The sequence below is a fragment of the Protopterus annectens genome, chromosome 5.part0, assembly GCF_019279795.1.
Source record: "Protopterus annectens isolate FY-2018-M chromosome 5.part0, PAN1.0, whole genome shotgun sequence".
Lineage (NCBI taxonomy): Eukaryota > Metazoa > Chordata > Ceratodontiformes > Protopteridae > Protopterus > Protopterus annectens.
In genome coordinates, this window is record NC_056735.1 from 1,131,207,539 (window position 1) to 1,131,234,976 (window position 27,438).

The following is a 27,438-nucleotide window of genomic DNA, read 5'->3' on the forward strand; positions in this document are numbered from 1 at the left end:
TTAGTGCTTAGGAAGTGTGTAGTTCCTTTTTATTAAATTTGTCATTGACCTTTTGTGTGCATGTTCATTTTTTAGTTATTTAGTTGCAAACTAAGCAGCAATGGCACACTTAACACAGAGTTTTACTGGATGTAGAACCTAGAAGAAAGGACGCTACTATAGTGAGATGCATTTTCCTGTATTTTTGAGTTGAATATTCTTCTGCACTCAAATTTTATTTTGAAGCTGCAGATGGAAATCATTTTTGTCATTGTTATAGCTCTGTTCTCTTGCCAGATTTAATTTCAACATCAACTAGCAATTAAACTTCCAGTCACTCCATCCTGTTGTTGGTTTGCTGACTGAACTACAGAACCTCCACACTCTCATAACATCAAAAAACAAAGTTTCTTTGCTAGCTTTTGAAAATACATGTGCCAGATTTGGACTTAGTAGGCAATTAAAGCCATTTTAATTGCTAAGGAGATCTACACTAGAACTTGGAAATTATTACTTTTTTTTCCAGACAGACTCTGGTTTAGTCATTCATCAAAAGAAAGTATACAGTTTTCTTTTGTGTATTTACAATGTCATTTTTAAGAAAGCTGTCTGCATTCATAGGCCCAAAGATATTACCTTTCAAAGATAACATATTATCAGACTTCATTGAACCAAGGAAGGGTGTGGTCTTTCTTCCAAAATTCCGACCCGCCACAAACCATCTAACCCTCCTCTCCTATTAACTGTCTACTTGACAGTTGCAATATGTGGTGTGTCTGAAATGGTCTTGAGACTAGACCTGGAAGGAAAGACTAAATCATTATGTTTCTGTGCATCTTATTTTCCATCATGCTGTAAGGAATAGGAAGTGTGGCATGACTGGGAAGATGCTGTTTTCTTTCTGACCTCAACTTTGCAATAACGAGGTAAGATGAAAACATTTTTGGCACAGTGGTGTGAACATTAATTCTAGGTGATTTAGTCACTATTGACGTGACACCCCAACCGTATATGCAAAATGGGGTTAATGCCACTGCATATACCAAATTGTTCTTATGCTTTCTTTACGGGATTCATTTTGGGTGAAACTGTAGTGACTTTATTTTGTCCATTCCCTTTCTGAATTTTTGTGTGGCGTCTTTTCCACAGTTATGCGCTCACTCTAGGATCACATTCATTTAGACTGTCAGTCTGTGTTGCAGGGATACAATCCTGTTCAGCAGCAGGGAAGATAAAATAGATTTGTAGAGGCAGGAACTTCAGATTGAGGTGGCAGGGTGAGAGGGATGGCAAGATTTGTGAGTTTGGGGATACACTGTGTTTTAGGAAGCTGTATGTGGGGGCTGTAAAATCTGTTAAGAGTCTGCCTCTTCGGCAGGAGGAAGACACATGGTTTAGCAGATTAGCAGGAGAAAGAAGAATGGTGTAGACTGTAGAGGAAGATGGGGAACAAAATAATAGGCAGATTTTGAAGGATGTAAATCACTAGGTATCACGACCATGAGTAATGATAGAGATCTAGACTTACTGAGGGCAATGACGTCACGACGGGACAGGTTGGTGACCACTGGATAACAAAGATATATGAGGAATCTGGGACTGTGATGAGGAGGATAATACAGAGCAAGACGTGCATTTACCGAAAATGGTCAAGAGGATCATATGATAGCTGGCAAAGCGTATGAAGTACATTTCAGAATAAAAGGAAAAGAGTAGTGTAATGACAGAAAGATACATCCTCTCATTATAGATGCCTGGCACTTTTCTTTCCTGAGTATGAGTATTGCCCGTCCTTAGCAGCCCCAGTCAGTCAGAAATAAGCTCAGACTCCATTCCCCCAACAGAGACTGAGCTACTTGTCCAGCATTTTGATAGTCAGATGTTTGTATCTGAACCTGGAGCGTATTCTGATTCAGTTCGTTGTGTTGACCTAAAGAGGACAGATGGTTGGTAACTCTCTTCATTCGTTAAGCATATTTTGGTCAGGTGTTACTGCAGCAGTCACTTAAATTTTCTTTGCATGGTATTTTAAATAGTATTTCACAGCATACTGTGAATGTTACATCTTCTGAAGTTCCTTTCAGGCAGAATGTTTTGACTGGAAGGCATTCTGGTGTCTTGGGATTACACTGCAACAAAATCTCTTCTGTGCCTTTATTTTTACAGCCTTCCTGTATTGTTGTGCCATGTTTGCTTCTTCTTTTATTTGTGTGTGTAAGAAATGTGATTGCAGATGGCACTTTCCTTCCTTTGACAGCTTGTTGTTTTTTTGTTTGTTTGTTTCCCAGTGTAATGTGTGTTTCCTTATTTCAGCAAACTGAAATAGCTAAACGGGAGTGCAGTGTTAATATGCATTTTAGATGAAAACAATGGTTACTTTTTTGCTTGCAGTTCTACTAAAGTTGAGAAGAACGTTTTACAATTAAAATACCCTTTCAAGGATCAGAAAAGACAAGTATGCCCTGGTAACTGACAGTTGACAGTTCAAATGTAGCTAAAAAGAGAAAAAAATAAAGTGTTATACTTGTCAATTGTTTGCCTCATATTTTTGGTCTGTTCCTCACAAAATGTGTGGTTTTCTGGCAAATCAATGAGGACTGACTTCACTAAATAATGACGTATTTGAGTTTCAGACTTCATGTTCTATTACTATAACTGCTACGTTTATAAGAGCAATATTTAAACTTTGTCCCTATTTTTGGACCTTTGTCTCCCATTATTTCTGGTTTTGTCCAGATTTCTTGTGCTAATAGGGTGAGCGGTATGGAAGGTATCAAGTTACATTATGGTAAAAAGAACAACTTATAGCAGAAGTGAGTCATCTTTCTAACTTAAGTTTACATTGGGCTTTTCGGCTGTTTTCAATTTATGGAGCCCCAGAGCAATTGCTTTTTATAACCATGCATAACACAAGCAGTCAAGTTTATTGACATGCCTGAATGCAAATAAGACATGTTTAATGTAATGTACTATAAGTCAGCATCTGAATTAAGCTCCCAAGGAAAAGAAAGTTAAAGCAGTGCATTACCTGCAGAATGGTGGTACAAGACCCTTCCCTGAATTATATCTTTGACATGAAGCGTGTGCATTGTGAATTCGTAAACAGCAAAGAAGCAAAAATGGAGTCCTGTGGACCATCACACAAGAAGAGGGTAGCTCAGGGAAGAAACTTAGATTGATAAAAGGTTCTAACACGCCATGAGAAGGTGGAAAAGATAGTCACACAGAAATGTTCTCAGTAACCTTGCTACTAAATGGCAGCTAGAAACAAGTTTTAATTCTCCAGACTGAGAATATTCAGGGTTGGCTTCTGGTTAATCTGTGTCTTTCATTTTTAAATTAGAGTGAAATCTTACGTCCTTGGTGAGGAAGTCTCAGTCTGGAAAATAACTGAATTGAGAACTTTCACATAAGAATAAACAAGTTTCGTAGTCCTAGATCTGATCTGCAGATAGTAGGTCGTATACCCAAAAATTCACACACAACTTCTCTCATATACCCATTTTTTTTTTTTATTTATGTCTAATCAACATGGACCAACAAAGATAAGAGAATAACAATACTTTTTTAGAAAAGAAGGAACAATGCCAGAAGCTAATGATACGTTAGATGTGGGTCAGTTCTGAAACAGTAAAAAGTGCAACAGGTTTAAGGAAGTGAAGCTGAAGTTAGTTTTGGATGCAGTATAAACTGCGTGATCAGCTTGTAATAAGGAAGGTACATGTTAGTGCCAGCTTTCCAGTCATCTTAAATGCATATTATGCTATTATATTTAACGGTGGTCCACATTCAACATAGCTAAACACTCCTGAAAGTGAAAAGCATTGATACATATTACATAGTAAAACTGGAGTTTATGAAAAAAATGGAGCCAGTTTTAAACTACAAAAAAGACACTGATTTTTTCAAGAGCCATGAATGTTAGAGGTGTCACGGTGTGTTTATCATTATTACTCTAGGACTGCACAGTGGTGCAGCAGTAGCATTGTCGCCTCACAGAAAGAGGTTCTCCGGTTCGATTCTCGGCTGAGGTGCCTTCTGTGTGGAGTCTGCTTGTCCTCCCTGTGTTCATGTGGGTTTCCTCTGGGAGCTCTAGTTTCCTCCCATGTTACAAAGACATGCATCTGGAGTATTTCTCCCTGGGCCTCCACTGAAAATTGGCTTCATTCCAAGTCGGACTTTCCCAGTTAACAAATGTTAAATAAATAAAATAAATTACTGAAAAAGGAGTTACTTTAGAAAAAAATCAGCCTGTTTTAATACCCATGTGTTTATTTTTTCCTCCTTTGTATTTGGAGAACTGTAGTACAAAATACATTTTGGTTCAGCCAAGCTTAAATGTTCATATGTCCTTACAATCCTACCATTGGTGAACTTCACGGTGCTACCCCCATTGTTCTGTCAACAAATGTTGCCCTAGACAATAAAAAACCCACGGCACAGCAAATGTCTTATTAAAACCACTAAGCACTTTCGCCCTTAACACTTAAAGGCTTTGTGACTATGTGAGGTATTGTCAGCTGTTCCAGGAGAATTAGGGCAGTGGATGTGTAACATATGTCAGCATAGCTTGCTGGAGTTTTGTAAAAAAAAATATATATTTATGTCATTTGTATATCAAACTGATTTGTACAGGTGCTTGTGTTGAAAATGTATTTGCAAAGTTGCTTGTGTTAAAGATGTATCAACAGTGGGTCCTGCTGGACAGAAAAAGAAATACACCTGTATGTCAGAGTGTATTGTAACTGTTCAGATTAATATTGCAACAGAGGATATTGGAAGAGAAGAGGTTAATCTCAGTCCAGCTAACTCTGAAAATTAGTTTTAAATTAAATTACTTTATAAGCCATAAAGATTGTATATCACTTCTCACTGCAGCCAGAGACAAAAAGTCTGTACTAGGAAGCCTTCTGTATTGTCCTTGAGGGTGAACTAATTGCTACTGTGGAAGGGTAGAAGTTTGAAATTGTTTTATGACTTCTATAAGCTGCAACAGATTTTAGCAAAGCTCTATGTTGTGTGTATTATTGACACACACGTGCTAGTTTCTGGTTCACTTGCTAGGAAAGGGAGTTGTATGGGAACCAGAGTCAGATGACCAGGTGTATGTGATGTCATTCTGTAATCCAGGACTAAAATGTTTTAATATCAGATGAGACAGAAGTCTCAGGGCACTCTGTTTTTGAAACCTTACAAAGGAGGAAGACCACTCACCCACTTCATCTTGCTTTGCTTTAGTAAGTAACCAAGGAATAGAAATTCTTTAGATCAGTCAGGAAAATATAATAAGACTAGTTAAATAGTGTTTTTCTGTATCTGTGTGAATCTATTCATCTGTGTTATTTTAATATTTCCTGTGATTGAAACTCTGGTGTTTATTGTAAGTAGATATTTAGTATTTTATGTTCTTTTTTTTATTTATTATTAAATATAAACTTTTCATTGTGGCTGGTGCTTTAGAGAATATTTTAACATTTGAGATTACTGTACATATATTTATTTGACACTGTGGCCACTCCTGAAAGCTGTTTTGGCAACACTACTATTTGTATTAGTATTAATTTCACTCAGTATAATTGGGTACCCTTGTAAGAGCCTTAGAGTAGCTGGCTTTGGAGTGTCTGTTGGCAGTAACTGCCTTATAGTCTGGGCAGAGGGGCATGGCGTCTGACAATGAACATAGCGTAAGTAAACTTGATAAAAGTATTAAAGAACTCAATAACAGTATAATGAATTATTTATTATTTGACTTTTTTAAGAATTCAATATAAGCGTTTACATCATGATTTAGGAATACTTACTAAGCAGAATATTGAGCGAAAGGAACATATGTTAATTACAGATGCTAGGGAATTTGTTGAAAATGTCCCTACCCCCCCCCCCCATACTTACCAACCCTTTTGATTACTCTTTTGATCATGGTTAGATACTGCCTTAGTGAATAACAATTTTGAAGATTCTGAAATGCCACGCCATGATTCTTTAGCATTTCCCCTTGAGAAAGTCTGAGAGGTTAGCTTACCAGATGGACGACCCCAAGGACAATGAAACACTTGCAACAATTCTGGGCATCTGAGGGGATAAGAAAATAAAGGGTCGAGGGAGATAGACAAAGCAAACTAATCACGACAGGATGAATTAAGTGCCTTATGGTGGTCAACTGCTAGTGTTTAACACTTCCAGTACTTTCAACATTTTTAATTTAAGTGGCACAAGTTTGTCATCTACACATCATACCTTATTAAAAAGAGGTTTTACATTTGTACCTACATTCAAAACTGATGTGGCACGAACGTTACTTAATTTGAAGTTATACACTAGAAAGTTGAATATAAAAATGTTTTTTGGTTCTGACAACTGTGAACCTCTGACTTTAAAAAGGAAGAATGTTTACACCCCCCCCCCAACCCTTGTGTGTTGACTTTTGAATGTTTTTCTGAATTTGACTTTAAGAACATTAATAAAACCAGTAAGTGTTATAAAGGTAATTTAACTCTGGATGAAAGGTTCATGTTGCACAAATGGGCTGGTGATAAAAATATTACAATTATGAAGCCTGATAAGGATGGAGGGTAGTGATTATGAATCACTTAGACTACTCTTGTAAAATGTTTAATATTTTGAATGATGATGGCACACATGAAAGAATCTCAAGAAATGAGATCCATGTGACGTACTCTGAGTGACTGTTTTTTTTATTTGACGTGTATTGTCTGGGGGTGATTTCACAAAGTGAATTGGAATTCCTGATCGTAGAGAAACCAATTGTTCCTTCAAATTTTGGAATTCCTAAGATACACAGAAATGTAAATGACCCCCCTTTGTGACCTGTTGTAGCTACTGGGGGGTCAAAAACTGAACCTATAGCTGCCTACATTGATTACTACTGCAAATATATTCTCTTCAACACATCTTGTATACTACATGACTCTTGGCAGTTGTTAGAATTGCTCAATTCTTTAAAATTTGATCTGGATATAAGCTTAATAACTGTTGACATAGTTAACTTATTTTCTGTCATACCTCATTATACAACTTTGAATTTTTTTACTGAAATGTTGATAGAAGATGAAAAGTTGAAACCATATAGTTATTTTTTAGTTGAATGTATAGAGGTGGCACTACATAAGAATTTTATTTTTTTTTTTTTTAAAGGAGAACTCTTCCGTCAAACCTTTGGTCTAGCTATGAGTGCAAGATGTACACCCCTTTATGCAGACATAGTATTAGCAGAGTGGGAGAGGAGGTTTGTTTTTACTTCAGCCTTATGTAGTAATGTCTCATAGATTAGATTTCTGGATGACATCCTAATTATTTGGAAGGGAAAGCATGAATTGATCCCCAAGTTTGTTGATTAAACAGTACCACTGCCTTTTTGAAATTTGTATATAAGGTGGATTAACATCAGATTGATTATTTAGATATTAGGTTATGTAAAAGTAATGACAGAAGTAGGTTATTGTCTACTATTTTTCAAAAAGGGACTTTTTCAAATTCTTTTCTTCATTTAATAGGTGTCATCCCCTATTCAAGGGAAAAGTATTGTTAAAAGACAGATGGTTTGTCTTTCCAGGTTAATTTCAGTAAATAAGTTGTTTTTTGATGAACTGGATAAGCTGATACATGTTTTTGGATAGAGGTTGTCCACTTACACTATTAAAAAAAGATTAGTAATAAAATAAAAAGCTTGAGATCTGGTAGGTTTGCTCCTGTTTTAACGATTGATTGTTCATTGTATAAAGTTAAAGCACGTTCTGAGGTTAGTGGCAACAAGACTTGTGCCATGATGGTGCCCTTCGGTTATGATGCTAAACACATTAATAACACTTTGAGAATAGCATGGCATATGACCTTTTCATCTGAGGCCAAAGAAAGATTTGGTAGCTCCACACAGGTTGTATAGAGTAAGGGTAAAAATCTTAAAGGGTTGTTAGAGGGTAATTTAGAGTTTAAAACTAATATGGTAAAATCCATGATGGCTAAGTGCGGTATGTGCAAATTTGTAAATTTATTTATGACCATCCATATGCGACTGTCAGTGGGCATAATTGCACTACTGCCTACATTGGAAATGCAATTGCAATACAAAAATGGTGGTTTACCTTGACATATGCACCTGTTGTCATGCCTTCTATGTAGGTAAATCTGTTAGAAGATTAAAATACAGGGTTGGGGAGCATATTAATGATATTAAAAATAAAAGAACAACCCACGCCTTATTCAGGCATTCAGTTGAATGTGTCAGTTTGAAGAGGTTCTTATTTTTTTTTTGTTATTATCAAAGTACTGATTACAGAGAAGAGGGGTTGACCCTGAAACTTTTTTTGGAACAAAAAGAAACAGTGTGGTAGCTGAGACTGGGTGCCACCAACAGATCAGGTCTAAATAGTTTTTGTTAGTTACTGGAACCTTAAAAATAAAAGCTGGAAGAATTTGTTTACACTATGAATTTTATTTTGTATATAAAATGTAAAATTCCTAGTATGTTACATAACTTTTTACTATTTATATGTGACAAGTAAGTACTTGTGATAATTTTGTTTTGTATCACTTGAATCAACTTCTTTTATTTAACTTAAGTGTTAAGGGCGAAAGCGTTAGTGGTTTTAATAAATCGTTTAACACGTTCGCCGTGCTGTAGGTTTTTCTTTTCTTCTGCTATTACGTTTGTGTAATATACCTTGGTTACAAGTTATTTGTTGCCCTAGACAACCTGTTTGCATATCTTTAATGCTGTTTGTGCCTGTGAGTCTGTCTGACATGTTGCCACAGTGCCATGTTGCAGTGCTATCATCTTCACTGCAGCACCACAGGCTTCAGTTTTTCCTTTTACAGGATGCAGAAAGGCCTAGTGTGATTCCAGCAAGGGGTCCCACTTATCCTGCTAAGGTGATATCCGACTGTAAGTGTTTGCATTGGGTTAGGGGTGATATGCCAGTACATGACATATCTATCATAGCTTATATCCTCCTAGCACAGTAATGCAAAAGTTTTAAAAGAAAATCTATCCTACTGCTGCAGTGATGATAGGATTTTAATTTGATTTTTAAAGTATAATTGTCTGTTTTTTGATCTTTTTAATATAATTTATTCTTTCTTTGTGCATTGTTTGATGGTAATTTTTAGCAGTGTAAAGAGTTCCTGTTAGCAATTCAGCCGTAGCTGAAACCTTCTAACTTAAATTTAGCTGTTGTCTCGTTTTTACTTACCAATTACATCTGAGCACAAACTGTTACCATAAAACTAAATCTTGTTTACTTGTTCCATTACTGTTAACTGTGAACTGCAAGCATTTTTGCAGGAGCTATTGCTTTTCTTTGTGCATCATTTATTGGTAATTTTTAGCAGTGTAAAAGGCTCCTTTTAGCGACACAGCCATAGCTGAAACTTGCTATCTAAACTTTTAGCTTTTTTCTGTTTTTTACTTACCAATTGCAAATTCTGCATATTTGGATAACAAATTATATGTATATATCTAAATCTTGTTTGCATGCTCCGTAACGATCTGCAAGCGTTTTTATTTCCAGTATTTAAGGTATGGATTGTTTGTGCATTGTATATTAGTATTTACACCAGTGTAATGTGTTCCTGTTAGCGACACAGCCATAGTTGTAACTTTCCAACTACATTTTTATTCATTTTCTTATCAATTGTGTGGCAGACACAAGGGCTTTAAAGGAATGACTGTACTTTTTGCTTGTATATACATAGACAGAGAAACATATCAGTAAGCATGATGTCCATTTAGTAATACCAAATGCTCTTAACTCTACCATGCTAGCTACTTGGTCGGAAAGGACTTAGACCTAAGTCACTAAAACAGTGCACATTATTACGTTGTGTCCCCCACCTCATTATGCTGTTTTAATTGTAGGATGTGGCCAATATGTCTTCCTTGCAGTGCTTTGACTTCAAGTGATTCTATTTTTGTTTTTGTTGAATCTTAGCTATTAATAACTAATGTTTCATGATATACATAGAGAGATTAGTCAGTAATTGTAAAGTTCTGTCACTGTTAATATTACCGCCCGAGACTGCATTGTCCACTGCTGTACTCTAAGTTCTTCAACGAGTTTCTGGTACGGCATATTGATGCTGCACTTCTAGGCAACACTAGCAATGTAAATTACTTTATAGATTTTTACTGTAATTGTCTAGCACAAAGGGTTACTACCTTAATCTGTTTGCTAAGATACTTACCCTTTCACTATATTTTTGTGTGCAGCTAGATTCTATTAACAGTGTGATAATACACATCACATGCACACATCTATTTCCACTCCTGTTAGGAAGAACTCCCATAACTGACCACTCCTTCCTTCATGGTTGTACCAGAGTGTCCCAATGCAAAGCTGACCCCCGGGGAACATCCCTCTCTCTCGGTGGAAGCCTGATCCGATTACCCACGAATCTGACCACAAATGGTGAATGTATGTGATAAGTAATTGGTCTTACTACTTTTTGTCTCTACCCCTCGGCCTCCGACTACACGGCTGCATTGTGCATCACCCCTCACTTCCCAAGGCTCTCTCAGCCCAATATCCGTCTCCGTTCCACTTAATTCTCAATATCTCCTCTTATTTAGTAGGAAGCTTTTTGCAATAACAGTACATAGTATACCATAATAGAAAGCCTTTTGTTGAATTCTAACACAGTGTTCTTAAATTACTACCCTCTTATTTTTTCTTTTAATGTTTTTCTAAACTTGACAACTCTCACTCACAAGATCTCATACTGTGCCTCTCTCTCTCTATGTCCCTCTTACCTGTTTCCTCTCTCCTAAGGCAACTTTCTTCTCTATTGTAACTAAAACTTAACCCTTCCTTTTTTGCTAAAATAAGCACTTTTCTCTAAAATAACTTCAACTTATCCCCTCTTTTTTCTCTAAGTACAACTTTTACCTTACATCCTCTCTCCTCTACCTTTCCTCTATTACTATATCTGTTACAACTTAACTTACTGATTGTTTTTCTTCTTCCAGAGCTGTTCTAGGGGCCAGAAATGGCCCGCTTCAGGCCCTTTGGCTTATCTACTGCGCCCAGGGTATTTACAAAGTGCCTGGCTCCAGTAATTGCATTTAGCAGGCAAAGAAATATTCAAATATATCCATACCTGGACGATTGTGTAATTCAGGCAGAAAACCAGACCATTCTTCTAAAACATCTGGTGCTTGTAAAAAGGGTTCTAACTTGTCTAGGGTACACCATAAACGAAAAGAAATCACAACTGGTACCCTCTCAAAAAATGACATTCCTGGGTGCAAGCTTGAATACAACTGCCCAGATTGCTTTCCTTATGTCAGAAAAGCAAATTCATTTGGTGACTTACTTCAAACAGGTGGCCACAAAAACCCTGCTATCTGCAAGACAAATACTGCAAGCCTTGGGGTTCATGGCCTCCTGCATTCTTCTAATTCCATATGCAAGACTGCATATGAGGAAACTTCAGTGGTACTTAAAAGGTTTATGGAGTCAACATTGTCACAGCCTGGAAACAATGATTCCTATCATACCTTGCCTGCAACTAGAGTTCCTATGGTGGACAGAGGCCTGCCACCAAAACAAAGGACTGCCATTCACACCACCCCCTGCCACCCAAACCCTAACTACAGACGCATCAGACTATGCATGGGGGGCTCATCTGGCAGGGAAGTGCATTCAGGGCAAATGGAGCCCAAATCAAATGCACCTTCAATTCAATCAAAAAGAAATGCTAGCTGTACAGAATGCACTGACAGCCTTCAAGGACTACCTTCATCCAGGACAACTAATGGTAAAAATGGACAACACCATGGTTATGTGGTACATAAACAAGCAGGGGGGTACACATTCCTACCCCCTCTGCGGACTAGCCATGGCATTGTGGAACACGGCCTTGAGCTATCAAGTACAACTACAAGCTCAAGACAGGAAAGTTGAATATTCTAGCAGACGAACTAAGCAGAAATCTCATATACCCACACAAATGGAAACTGGAACCATGGATTTTCAACATGTTGACAAGCAAATAGGGGAGCCCAGACATAGATCTTTTTGCCTCACCCCAGAACTACCAGTTGGACAAATTTTGCACAAGAACTCCTCACAAAAAAGCCTGGAAAGTGGATGCTCAGTCTATGCCATTCCACCTCTGCCTCTGCTCTCCAAAGTTCTACTAAAAGTCAAACAGGACAAACCAAAATGATTTTTATTGCTGCAGACTGGCCTCGCTAACACTGGTACCCACTCCTATGCAGTCTGTCACAAATTTCTCCATGGCACCTGCCTCAGACACTTTCCTTACCGTCTCAGCAGGAGAACCAAATTCTGCACCCTCAGCTCCAAACACTGAATCTTGCAGCTTGGCTAATCATTTAAATTCCCCCTTAGTATCCCTCAGCAAACCTGTGATGGATGTCATTTTGGAGGCGAGAAGACCTGGTACTAGAAAATCTTATGCTGACAAATGGAAAAGATTCTGTGACTGGAATCAGTCTCAAGGGATGAGCATAGCAGTGCCCAATTTACCTCAGATTTTGCAATACTTAACTGAGATGCTTCACAAGGGCTTGTCTTTTTCTTCCATAAAAATCCATGCCTCAGCAATTTCAGTTCATTACAACACAGAACCCCCCCCCCCCCTCTTCTCTCATCCTCTGCTAAAGCAGTATCTCAGGGGGGCCAAAAAGTTGAGACCTACCAGGAGAGCTCCAAACCCTGCCTGGGACCTTAACTTTGTATTGGAGAAACTCACTTTACCTCCTTTCCAGCCAGCTGCTACTGCATACTTAAAATTTCTTTCCTGGAAAACAGCCTTCCTTTTAACAATCACTTCAGCTAGAAGGATTTCTGAATTACAGGCGCTTATGGCAGTGGAGCCTTTCATCATCTTTCATGCGGACAGGGTGTTACTCAGGACCAGTCCATCCTTCATGCCCAAGGTGATATCCAGTGTGGCTCTTAATCAGTCCATTCATTTGCCAACTTTCTTTCCCAATCCACAGAACAAGGGGGAGCGGATTCTGCATTCATTGGATGTACACAGACAACTTAGATTTTACTTGGACAGAACTAAATCTTGAAGAAAATCTGAACAACTACTGGTAGCATTTGCTGCAGGAGCAGAGGGAAAGGCTATTTCAAAGCAAACCATTTCTAAATGGATAAGCCATTGTATTGGTTTCTGCTATAAGCACCATGGAAAACCTATCCCCCAGGGGATCAGATCCCATTCCACCAGGGTTACATCTACTTCTACAGCCTTTCTCAGTGGTGTTCCTACGAGGGATATTCTAGAAGCTGCTACCTGGAGTTCAGTTCATACTTTCACCAAGCATTATCACTTACCAGTTTGCTCTAAATCCAGAGCTGGCTTTGCCACTGCTGTTTTGCAGGGCCTTATAGCCGGTCCTAATGCTATATAAATCCATCCTCCCAATCATAGCTTTGGGAATCTACCCAAATGTAATGACTGCAACAGTGAAACGTGAAGAACATAGTACAGTTGTGTACACTTACCATAAATGTAGATGTTCGAGTGTATTCACAGTTGCAGTCCTGGTTACCCTCCCTCCAGCCCCCTGTTTTTCTCTTACGATGCCTCTACTTTCTTTACTATACTTAAAAGCCTTTTTGGTGTATTTGCTTTTGTTTGGAAGTATATTTTTGTGTTTTTAACTATAGATATATATATATATATATATATATATATATATATATATATATATATATATATATATATATATATATATTGATCCCCATTTGAGCAGCACCTGACATCTGGGGCAAGAAAAACTGATGTAATGGCGTTGGCTGCATGTTTTATACCCCTGACAACCTGACGTCATGGAAGTAGGGACAGCAACCAACACAGGACCCAAGACTTTGTTAATCAGGCCGACTGAGGGCAACCTGCCAGCAGATTACCCAAATGTAATGACTGCAACAGTGAATACACTGAAACATCTACATTCATGGTAAGTGTACACAATTGTACTTTTTCTCTACCACTCACACAAACTTTTATCTGTACAAACTCCATCCTTTAAAAAACATTTCCCACACCTCTTAAAAGCTAGTAAATTACTAGATACATTTGTTAAACACTACTTGCACATACTTAATCGGTTAAACCAATCTGGAGACATACACCCCAATCCTGGTACTACTCCGAGACATACACCCCAAGCCTGGACCCACTCCAACATCCACCATAGTTAATAACTCTAATACTATCACCCTAGGAACTCCAGAGAATAACAAGTCCCCCTTACTCCTCCTTAACATGAACGTCAGAAGTATTGCTAATAAAGTTCATGACCTGCATAGCCTACTCACTTTATACTTTCCAGATATATTAATAATAAGCAAAACTTGGCTAAAACCCAAAATTAACAACAATGAAATAGCCCCAGGATACAGTGTTTTATGTAAAGACAGAAAATCAAGAAAGGGCGGAGTAGCAGCTATTTTATTTAAAGGTCACCTAATTCTAGACCACTTAAACATAAACATTCCTGATATTGATAATGCTGAACTTATCTTTGCCAAATTAAAAATGAATCCCAAAAAAAACACATTAATATAATTGATGGTTATATCCCACCAGAAAACAATATCCCCACTCTGGAAAACATACTACTTTGGATTTCCAATTCCCTCCCACAAGGAACAGTCCTGATGGGTGACTTCAGTATTGATTGTCTTATCTGCTCCTCAGAAAATTCATCTAGCCATATAAACCTCCATGGGTTTACTCAACTCATCATCTTCCAAATGACAGTCAGTCCTTGACTAGATTTTGGTTCGCATCCTCTCTCAGGCATCCCAATCAAACAGTCTAAGTGACCACAAAAAAAGAACTTCCCAAAAACCAGGGTAATCAAGTAAAGTAGAAAAAACACGATCACTGCCTCAAAACACCAGTAACCACACCAAGCCTTGGAAGTAAATCCTTTTAATTCACCGACTAAGCGCTTTCACCAAATGAATGGCTTCATCAGAGTCAGTGTTACACATAAAACAAACACATTTTATACTATTTAGTCAAAATGACTTCACCTCATCATTCAATTAATTAATTTCAATTAAACAATTGTAACCAAAAACCCTTTTTTACAATTTTTATGAAATCCAAACATTCTTGTCACAACCCAATATATGCATACAATGGTTTAGCACTTAACTTCAAATATATATAAGTGACCACCAGCCAACCTTTCTTTTTATAACCCGGACTCACTAAGTAATCTAGCCCACCTTTCACTTAATCAGAAACAAGAAAAAATTCAACTTAAATAGTTTCATTACTGCTGTAAATAGTTGTAACTGGGAATCCCTCAAACACTTACCACTAGAAGACACAGTAAACGCATTCAACAACACATTCTTAGACATACTAAACTTCCATGCACCCCCTAGAAGTATCAGAGCAAACTCTAAGTGTGCACCCTGGCTAACTAAACAATGTAGATCCCTACTCAAGGCTAGAGACAAAGCCTGGCAACAGTATATAAAAAAAAAAAAAAAACAAAGCACAGACAACTAAGCAAACATATCTATAACTTCAGAATAAAACTAAAAAAAAACTAGTAAAATTAGACAAAATAAACTACTACCAAAACATCCAAAATGAACACACAAAAAATGTCAAAAATTCTGGGGAGCAGTTAATAATGTACTTCATCCAGGTAAATCCACTACCCCTGCCCCAACGACAACCATCAATTCTGATAATATAGCAACCCAATTCAATGAATTCTTCACAGAAACTATCCATTCCCTAGCATAATCTCAAGGCATTGTCGGCAACCCTACCCCCTTTACCCCCCAGAACAACACTAGCTGCCAAGGCTTCACATCCCACTTTAATGTATACCCAGTATCCGTTCAATCTATGAAAAAAATGCTTCAAAAACTTAAACAGCAACCCTGGCCACTGATGACCTTCCAGCAGAATTTATACAAATTGCAGCAGAAGTAATGGCCTACCCAGTAGCCATACTCAAAAAATGATCAATATCTGAAAGCAAGGTACCTGTAATTTGGAAAACTTCCCATATTCTAACACCATATAAGGGAGGTAATTCCACTGAACTCACCAATTGTCACCTAATTGCTATCCTGTTTCCCTTATCCAAAATACTAGAAAGAGTCATGCGCACCCAATTAAAGGACTACCTTCTTGCACACAAACTACTATCAAACACCCAACACGGTTTCCGTCCTTCTCACAGCACCACCACTGTACTACTGTCCTTTACTAACCATAGAAACAATGGAGAATTTGTATCAACCATATTTTTAGACTTATCAAAAGCCTTTGATGTGGTAAATCACAATAAACTCATCAATATTCTCTCCACCCTAAACCTCAGTAATTCCACTATTATGTGGTTCCAAAGCTACCTAGCAGGACAACTGCAAGCTGTCCAGTGACGACATCAACTTCCCCTTCTTCCAATCACCATAGGGGCTCCACAAGGCTCAGTCCTTGGACTGCTATTATTCTCTCTATTCACTAACCAGCTCAGCACCTCCACACTACTCACCACTGTAGTACAATATGCCAACAACTCCACTGTAATGTGTGCAGCCCACACACTGCAAGACCTCCAGACCAAAACCCAAAACTCCTTTCTGTCTATAGAAACGTGGTCAACTCCCAGCTCCTTCTAAATCCCAACAAAACTAAGCTTCTTTTTACCCCAACTAGATTCCCCTCATCTTCCCAGTCCTTTAAAATCTTGTCTATGAGCAAAACTATGATCACCCCAATCGCTCACACTAAACTGCTTGGGATCAAAATTGACAATAAGCTGAAATTTGATATTCGCATAGCCTAAACTATCAAAAAGGTTCACTAGAAAATAGAACTCCTGTATAGAAATAAACAATTTGTTACAAACAACACAAAAGCTGCCATAGCTCACACTCACCTTCTATCAGCCCTCCTCTATGCCTCCCCAGTATTAACCAATCTCTGCAAAATAGACCTAATCCAACTGGAATCTTGCTATAATAAAATAGTAAGATTTTCCACTGGTGCCTCACACAGATCACATCCATACCTCCCAACCATACCAAATTACTTGTTTTTTACCGAGTTTCAGGGTCCAAATAATGGGGTGCCATGATTCCTGAGTGGCACCCCTTAATTTCCGAATTTCTTGGCTTTTTTATTTAAATTTTTTTTTTTTTTTGCTTTTTGAGATGACGTCAGCTCAGTGAAACTGCTTAGCAGCCTATCGAAATTGAGCTCAAGGGCTCATGTGCATTCATTTCCAGCTGGCGGCCTCTCCAGCCAAGCCATGAGGGAATGGATAATGGTGATGGAGGAATGGTGGTTCCACGAACAGAAACAAGCATTAACAGGACTGCAGATATTTATTATGGTGACGCATTCTGGGTGCTGCTGCAAGCAGGAATGGTGGTTCCACGATGCTGCATGGTAACAAGGACTGCAGAGGTATTTATGCTTATGATTGGGACACTGCAGAGGTAGTGTGTGTATGTGTTTGCGTGTGTGTGTGTGTGTGTGTGTGTGTGTGTGTGTGTGTGTGTGTTTGTGTGAGTGTAAAATGCACCAGGTGAATATACCTGGTGGCTAGAGGTACTCCCGCTCAAACCCTGTATCTTTGGTACAGGTAACAAGAGCCTAAAGTCCCAACCTACCACCACTTGTGAAACCTTTCCAGATTTATGCCTCATATTTTTGTTCTGTTCCTCATAAAATCCGAGGTTCTCTGGATTTTTGTGGCATATCAGTGAAGGATTGAATAAACTAAATAATGACAGGCATTTGAATTTCAGACTTCATATTCTTCAGAAAATAAATGGTAACACAAAATCTTTTATTCTAGCAATTTTCTAAGTTTATAAGATCAGTATTTGAAATTTGTCCCTATTTTGGGGGCTGTATTCCCCCATTATTGGCTTTGTCCAGGTTTTTGTGCTAAGACATTGAGAGCTATGGTGAGAAGTGACAACTGAATTCTGTATTTCCCTCATTATTGGCTTTGTCCAGGTTTTTTGTGCTAAGGGGTTAAGAGCTATGGTGAGAAGTGAGAACTAAATTTACTAAGTGATAGCTATTTAAGTTTTGGTATTCCTATCTTTCAGGAAACTACTGATTTGTCATAGTGGTATATTGCTCTGACTGTAGTGCACAGGGTCCTGTGTTCAAGACTTGGTAGTGAAATGCATGGTGGTAACACAACATTTTATTCTAGCAACTTTCCAAAATTATACAAGCAATGTTTAAAATGTGTCGCTGGTTTTTGGGCTTTTGCCCCCCCCCCCAATAAATGTTGGCTTTTTCCAGATTTCTTGTGCTGCAAAGTTGAGACATACAGTTGAGTGTCGAGTGGATTTTACAAGGAGCTGACAGCTTCAGGGGAAGAGAAGTTTAGTGTTGCTTATGCTGAATCTGCTTGCATTGTTAACAGCATAACAGGTTAAATGCTTGCTTTTGATGCAGAAGGCTGTGGGTTCTACTCCCGCAGTATGTAGATGCATTGCTGGTACTGTACTGTGTTGTTGTAGTTTTAAAGGGGGTGGGTATAACAAGTCAAGGGTGTAGCTACAGATACAGCAAAACTGAGAAAATGTCATGCACAGGGGCATTTGTGCCTCAATGGAAAGAGCAGCAAATATCATTAACCCAAATTCAGGAACAGAAAATTAGAATTATTATGTTCTGTGCTGTATTATAAGAAAAATGTTTTTAAACAGTACAGTACATTTTCCAGCATGCAAGATAAAACATATTTTTCCACTGTAGACAGTGGAGAAGCATGAGTGGCCAGTTAACAGCACCTGGATTACAATTATAGTTTTGATGCTTCAGGATGAATGTAGGAGAGGGTCTGTCAGTATTTGGACTAAAATTGGAAGTCTTAAAACATGCAGTTCTCCTAGTTTATTTTGTTGTGCATTTACAGCTATTGAATTGGTCTGATAACACAAATCAGAGTAAATCAAGCAAAAACCTGAAATTGAAAATAAGTTCAAGAAGCTTGTCAAGATGCCTATGACTTGCACTTTTGTCGAGATACATATATATATATATAAACATATACACACACACGCGTGTGTGTGTGTGGAAGTAGACTTTTATGATGGAAATGTTCTGAATTGGGCAGTTATGCCATTATTGGTTCATGCATTTTGTTTTATCGCCTACTGGAAAAAATGTTCAAACAAATTTAAAATGCACTCTAAGTCTACAAGCCATATTATCCAAAGAATATAAGTCAGGAAGGTGTATCAAAAAACAGGTCTGTTTCTTGTTTTGTGTGCAAGGAGCATATGATTTGAAAACAGCCCAAAGGTAATCTTTATCCACCACTGGCCAGATACATTTTGTCTGGATGTGGTGTGGCTTTCGGTGCTGTTTCAATGAATGTCACTTTCAAAGCCAGAGAAGTTTTAATGCTAAGTCTGTTTTCATTGTGAGACAGTATTGCTTTCTTTAGCAGATGTCTATTAGTGTTTGTGCATTGTGCTATAAAATGTAAAACTAAACTCCAAATAACCATTGTAGACGTAAAGCAGTATGCACATTACTGTTTATGGTAAATAGGGTGACATAGCCAGGTAATGGGACATTGGAATGGCTGCAGGAGGACTCTGGTGCCATATTTTGGTTGTCTGTTCTTCAGTATGCATTTGAAAGTTGGTATCCCAAAATTCCATTGGAGTTGGTGGGGCTACACAATTGTTATGCAAATTATATGTTAATAAGCATACAAATTTCTACCTATAGTTCATGGGCCTTGTCCAGATTTTTTGATGCTTCCAGGTTGAGAGGTATGATCACATCACTGTATATCACTTAAACAACTAAATTGGCTTGAACTCCCCCAGCTTCTACACTTTAATCAGCTAACCTTTGCCCACAAAATTCTCCACCAACCCGATAAAACTCTCGCTCTCCATCATCTCATTCAACCATGCACCACAGCTCGAGCTCTTCGCTCCAGTAACCAATGCTTTCAAGATACCACCAAACCCAACAACTTAGCTGGGAAATCTCTCTTCTCTAACTACATTCCTAAAATATAGAATAAGCTGCCAACCCCAATAACTTCCAATAGATCTATCTCTCAATTTAAAAAGCTTCTCAAGTCGCACCTAGTGGACACCTGTCTGTGCTCTTGTAGCTCCCCTGGATAGGCCTTCCCAAGTTCCCAGACAAGCTACTGCCCTTTATTTTATTTTAAACTAACAGCAAGTAGTAACTACATCTGTGTGTTAGTAACATCTTTATCATTTCAATTGCATGTGTAGCTTTATGATCTTATAGTAAGACTTGTTCCATGTAATGAACTGTATGCTTCAACTTTTTGTAATTATTATTTGCCATTAATATGGTATCTTGAATGTTTGTAAACTGCTGAGATGTCTGTAACTGGTATTCTGTGTACACTTTTAAACGTTTCTGGAGCTTTTCTCCCTGAGCCTCTGCTGAAAAAGGACCTGTGTCCAGTTGGACTTTCCTAATTCCCGGTAAACAAATGTAAAATAAAATAAATAAAATACATTTTGTACCTTGAATGATATGCAAATACATGTATGATTTACTGTTCCTTCTGCAGAGTACATAGTCATTTCCTTGCAAAATAACCCCTTAGCTGTTTGTACCTCATACTTCATTCCAGTATATGCTGATTTCTGTAGCTTGGTTGTTTGTGTGCAGAAAACCCAGGCTGTCTAATGCCACAGCATAGATTTTTGTAAAACTGAATGCAGGATCTTTCATGCACCTATGATGTACCACAACACCAGATAGCTGCAAATTTTCCAGTGCTTGTATTTTATTGTTATTGATTCAGGTCCCATGTTTAAGCTCTTTAATATTACTTTAAGTCCTGCAGCACATTTTTTTAAGGATGTCTTTTATCTTGCTGAGTATTATGTGCTCTGCATTGCTTCATTTTATTCTGCACAGCAGGGATTAAGTACTCTGCAGAGACTGGATGATGAACAACAGGATTTGTCAGTTTACTACCATGGCAAACAGGAGACAGCAGTTATTTTAATTTATCCTTCTCCACACATCAAAGAGCCAGACACATCTGCCTGCAAACTTTTCTTTAAGCGTCTTGCTGTTTTTGCCCGCTTCTAGTAATTTTACGTATTCTGCAAAACTAAGAATACAATTAGCAGTGCTGTAGAAATCTTTTTAATTAAAACAAAACATGGCATACATTCTTTTGCCTCAGAATATTCAGTTCAAGAAAGCACAGAAAAAAAATCTCCTTGCTACACTTCAGACACTTCATCTGCAACACTGCACTTACATTCTATACTTAATCATATTTATATGCTAATAAACTCAGTATGCTATACCATCATTAAAGGTTTTGTTTGCATTTGCCATGTTGCAAAAGTTGCTTGTGACTACCCCTTTATAATTAGATTATTTGTGCTGACTACTTCATCAGACATGCAAGTCTGATCATTTTTAGTTTAACTCATTACATCTGAGTGACGCCTCCAGGTGCATCTGCATTTAACTCCTCCTGACGCCTATAGCATCAAATATTGCTTGTTCATGTTTGCATCAATAATTCCAAAACCATGCTATGTACAGGGTTTTAAAATATTTCGTCTTAAAGCTTACACAGTAGCAAACTCAACAGCATTAATATTTGACTTCTCGCCAATGTAGGTAAATAGATATTAATTGTTGTTTTTATGATATATATTTATAAAGATATAATTTTCACATTTTTCTAAATATCTCAAAAACCAAGTAAAACAGACAGAACTACTTAATCTCATATGAAAGTTCTCAGCTAAATGAATAAAATGCTGTTGACAGTATGTGTGTAACTTGAGTGGTTGCTGCAGTATTGTAAGTTGTTTACAAAATATTACAAATGTAATAGTTACTGTGTTTACAGTGACTTATAAAATTTAGTTTAAGACCTAGAATCTAAAGAATGCTACCACTACAAAAAGAGTTTGCACTGAAGAGTTTGCCTTTTACACCTCTTCCGTAACCCTATGGTTCCAGAGATGTGAACATTTGTTTGAAATGTGAGACATAATTTGATTCTGTCAAAAGGCTTAGGTTACAGTGCAAACTTCCTGGCCTCCATTGGAGTGAATGAGTTAAGCTTGTGCTCATTTTATGTATTGTCGTCTCTTATGTGCAAACTTTCCAAATGGATTTTTCCTTGTGTATTCAAGACAGTAACATAATTTTTCACAGATAGTTTAAAATTACTATTCCCCTCTAGTCAGGGTTATTAATGCAGTAGGCTGTTTTCACCTATGGAGATTCAACAGAATTTAGTAATTCATATAAATTTGTTTTTCAGGTTTAAGAAGGGGTACCCTCTTCATGCAGTGCTTGTGAGGGAAGGGAGACTTTAATTAGCAGAGACTAACCAGACAGGAAGACAGTGGCTGCAGCAGCTGAGCAAATGAGGCTTGGATGTGGGAAAAGTTTGAAGAGGGCATAAAGGATGACTTTTTGATGGTCTCATAGCTCAGGAGGAGGAAGCAAGATATTCTACAGACTGTCCTTACGGTGGGTGAAGAACTACAGACCTTGACTGGAGACACCACAGAGAGGTAGATGAAATACTTTAAGGAACTCCTGAATCCATGGAAAATGGCCTCCTTTACTCCATCTGTGTTGTCAGTCTTCACTGATCCTTGACTGTGGGCTCAGTTCCGAGCCTCGGAACCAACTCAGCCGTTTATTTCAGCTTGCGCCTTCCAAACTCTCGAGCTAGGCTTTTACCAGTAATGTTCCTCTCAAACTTCCCTCAGATCGAGTTTGCCTAAATTAGTGGCAGACAAATAAGTAATAAAAAGAGACCAGATATGTGTCCCTAATATGAAGCCAGTCCTGGCAGAATTTGATCCACTAAGAGTCTCAGGCTGGGGGACGGAGGGAGGAAGGGGATGTCAAGGATTAGTGAAGATCGACAACACAGACAAAACATAACTTCTTTATCTGATGTTGACAATCTTCATGTAATTCTTAATGGTGCAGTGGTAGCATTGTTGCCTCATAGCTGCAGGTTCTCGGGTTTGATTCTTGGCTGGGTTGCCTTCTTTGTGGGGTCTGTATCTTCTCCCTGTGTTTGGGTGGGTTTGCTTTAAGTGTGGCTCCATAGCTCAGGGGTTAGAGCACTGGTCTTGTAAACCAGGGGTCGCGAGTTTAAATCTCGCTGGGGCCTGAATATATAATTTATGAGTGGATGGGAGATCGTAGGTTTACCCCGGGTATCACTTCTGTGTCACTGTTAGACAGAGGCACAGTATGCTAACCTCGAAAAAGGGCATAGCAAAATTATTTTAAAATGGGTGGCGAAAGCCAAACACACTTTGGCTAGGCTTATAAATGCCCTAGGGCAGATAGCCTAGTATGAACCTATGAACCTATGACTGTGGGACAGAGTCCCCAGCTACCTAAATATTGGGAGGTCTCACGGAAGATTATTCTTTAGCGCCATTGAACCGAATGATGCCCGTCCCCTAGAGACTTGATCCACTTTGTAATGAGTTTTAAAGGGGATAAGGCAAAGCTCAAGTGGCTGCTGCACAAATGTCAACTAAAGAGGCTCTGGCATGAAAAACTGCAGAAGTTGCCACCGCTCTAGTTGAATGGGCCTTTACTGGACATGAAAGGTGGAGCCCTTTCGACTGGCAAAAAAATGTAATAGTCTCTAAGCCATTTCGCCAAGGTAACTTTTAAACTGGATTACCTAAAGAAAGAGAGGAAAAGGCCATAAACAATTGGTCAGATTTTCTGAAATCTTGTTCTGTGAAGATAAAAACGTTGCTGTCTGTGGACATCTAACAAATGAAGGGAATACTCCCCTTTATTGGAAAAATTAGGGAAAAAATATCAGTAGCTGAAGTGTCTGATTGATATTAGATTCAGAAACTACCTTTGGTAGAAAGGATGGCTTGGTGTCCTAAGAGAAACCTTGTCTTTGTGGAAAACTATGTAGGGTGGTTTGCAAGACAAGGCCTGAAGTTCAGATACTCTTCTGGCTGATGTAAAAGCCACTAAAAATATTGTTTTCCAAGTCAAAAACTTTAAGTCACAAGTAGCTGATGGTTCAAACGGAGGCAAAGTAAGGGACTGAAGAACTAGTGTTAGATCCCAAGGAGGAATGGGTTATTTAACTGGAAGTCCTAACATTAAAGCTCTCTTTAAAAATACTTTACAAAGTTTGTGTGACATAAGGGAAGATCCATCGAACCTCATGTGAAAGTTCACGATAGATGCTAGCTGAACTTTTAATTATGGAGGTAGAGGAGCCAGATTGATACAAGTTAGCTAAAAAATACAAAACTTTATGGACAGGGGTCATATAGGGATCACGCTCATTCATAAGGGCCCAATTAGCAAATCTTTCCCATTTGCTTTGGTATAGTTTCCTAGTTGAAGGTTTGTGGTAAGCTACAATGAACTGACAGACAGGGGGAGGAAAAGGAAGAATGCCTGGCAATCATGGGAATTAGAGAGGCCACACCATGAGCTTTAGCTGATGATGGCTCAGATGAAGCAAGCCCTTTAGATGGGACAGCAGATCTGGAACTGGGTCCAGTATCCATGGTTCCCAAATAAGATGAAGCCAAAGGAAGGGAAACCAAACTTGTTGAGGCCAGAAGTGGGCAATGAGGATGATTGAGTTCTCTGACCTCCTGGCTTTCTTTAGGAAGTGGGATATCAAGGGAATGTGGGTAAAGGCGTGCAGAAGATGGGGGGGGCCTGTACTGGAGAAGAGCATCTCTGGGTTGGAGGGGGAATTAGGGCGAACTAACTGCTGCACTTGTTGTTCATAGGGGATACAAAAAGATCGCAGCAAGGTTGGCCCCAGTGACGAAATATTCGTTTCGCCACCACAGGGTTGAGAGACAACTCGTGAGGCATGAGAATGGATTTGCTATCACACTGGTGCTCCCCAGAATGTGTGTTGCTGTGAGAAAGCGGTTGGAAGAAATCACCCATTGCCAAATTCTAAATGCTTCTTGACACAGTGGGTAAGATTTGGGTTCCCCCTTGCTTGTTGATATACCAAACTACCGACATGTTGTCCTTTTGAATTGCTACTGTTATTATTTATTTTATTATTTATTTATTTTACATTTGTTAACTGGGATGGTCCAACTGAGCTGAATAGCCCTTTTTCAGCGGAGCCCAGGGAGAAAAGCTCCACAGTATATACGTCATTAAAGCACTTAAAATATAAAACGAACCAAATAAAAGAAAAGAAAGGCAAGAAGAAATAATCCAAGCTGGGATAAATTTAATGAGCGCTTTCGTCAACTGATTAATAATGACTTCTTCAGAATACCGGACAGGTCATTAAAAACATTAGAATTTCACAGTAGTTACATAGAAGGTATATTAGTTAATACAGAGATAATTAGCTAAGAAGCATCATTGTTTTGAAATGTAAGCATTAAACAATGTAAGACAATAATTCATAAAAAGCAGCAATAATTATAAGTAACAGTAGATGTTTCTAATAAGTAACTGAGATCAGAAGAGATAAAGGTAATAGTATGCAGAGGTTATAGTTCTTCATTGGAGGTAAAAGAGGACATACTGATCATGAATAGTAAGGTAGCGTTTATCAAATGGACTGAATGTAGTTTATGGAAGATGATAACAAGGGCAGGACCAGTGTGCTTTTGGGTATTCTTTGGTTGCAATTTTGAATTGATTAGTTTGTGTAAGAGACCTGATTTCTAATGGCAGTTTATTCCATGCTATAGAAGGATTGGAGCTATAGAGATTGCATCCAAATTTAGTTTTAGCTTTGTATATTTGTAATAGGTTTTAGTCAGAGCTACACAAGGACCTGGTAGGGGTCAGAGCTACGCAAGGACCTGGTAGGGAGGGTATTGAGAGAGTAAAGAGGATAGGCTAGGACAGAAGGATTGCTGGTATAAAATTGTATGGATTATATGTAGTTGGGAATGAAGGAGTGAGTGGGGTAGTTCAAGCCAGTTTACGTATCTTAGTGAAAGACAATGGTGAGATTTATAAGCTTTGTTGGGCAGCAAATCGTGCAAACTTTTTATAGGTGGATCTAGTTTTGCTAGAAGTGTGGAGTTGAGATTGGTGAGAATTTGGCAGCTATAGACTGGGTAGTAGGTATGAATGAGAGAGGGTAACTCTTGCTTTATTTGTAAGAAACCTTTTGTTTCGATAGAGAAAGCCCAGTTTTTGGTGTGTGTTTTTAATACAGTTATTTATATGCAAGTCATATTTAAGTTGGTCATCTATTGTTACTCCTAGTAGTTTTGTGCTAGTTTCAACAATAATGGATGTGTTATTAAAGGAGAGTACTGAAAAGGTTGATTTAAGGTGGGTGTGTTTTTTAGGAAGAAAGAATAGGAGTTTTGTTTTTTTTTAGGGTTAAGTGTTAGCTGGTTGTCACAGAGTCAGGATTCTTCTGAGCTGAAAGTTGCTTGAGTAGCAGAGATAATGTCATCAGGAGAATCTGCAGTGGTGATGACTGTAGAATCATCTGCATATTGAATAAGGGATGACAAAGGACAGGAGGTATGTCGAAGATTAGTGAAGATATTAAAAAGTAATGAGCCTAGGATGGATCCTTGGGGGACACCCATTTTCAGTGGGGGGGGGGGGCAGAGAGCCATTTCACACATTGCAGGCAGTCAGTGAGATAGCTGGTAAACCAGGTAATAGTAGAGGTACAGAAGTTGAGGTTAGACAGTTTGGATAGTAGGAGAGGGTGACAGACTGTATTGAAGGCTTTGGAGGGGTCCAGAAATAGGCAAGAAGCAAGTTTATTGTTATTCCTGGCGTGTGAGATAGTGTTAGTGAAGGATATTAGGTCAGTCGAAGTGTTGTGCTTAGGGCAAAAGCCATGCTGGGTGGATGTGAGCAAGGATTCCTGTAGTAGGTGTTGCATGATCTGCTTATGTATGCGTTTTTCCAGTATTTTTGATTGTGGAGAGAGGATTGCAATAAGTCTGAAGTTTGAAATATCAGTAGAGTTACCTCCCTTGTGTATAGGTAAGGTGTAGAATTTTTTTCCGGGTTGAAGGGACATTTGATTCTGATATAGTGATTTATTAGGATAGATACAATAATAGCAATAGACTCTGCAGCTACTTGCAGGAAATAAGGAGGCAGATGATCAGCCAAGGAGGAGCAAGGTTTAAGTTTAGTGAGAAAGGATTTGATATAGTTAGTAGGTACTGATTTATGAGAGAAAGAAATAATTTGGAGAAGGAGAGGGTTTGGGAGAGTTATCTATGTTGGTAGTGGAGGAGAAGGTGTTTGTCATTTTTGATATGGATTCAATAAAATAGATATTGAATATGGTAGATGTTTCTTCTGGAGTATTGTTTGGGCAGAGGTTGGGAGAAGAAGGGTTTCCAGGATGCAATATTTGTTTAATGGAGTTCCAGAATTTTTGGGGGTCTGACCTTTGGGCAGTGGGGGGTGGGGTTAAAATAAAAGTTATTTTTG

General features: G+C 38.3%; 1 protein-coding gene and 1 non-coding gene across 2 annotated transcripts in view; both read left to right on the plus strand.

The window, feature by feature from the left end:
- Nucleotides 1-27,438, plus strand: part of GCC2 (GRIP and coiled-coil domain containing 2) — a 1,443,709-nt gene that overhangs the window by 1,314,277 nt on the left and 101,994 nt on the right. The window lies entirely within an intron of this gene.
- Nucleotides 23,083-23,155, plus strand: TRNAT-UGU. The gene has a single exon. It is a non-coding gene; the product is annotated as a tRNA-Thr (tRNA).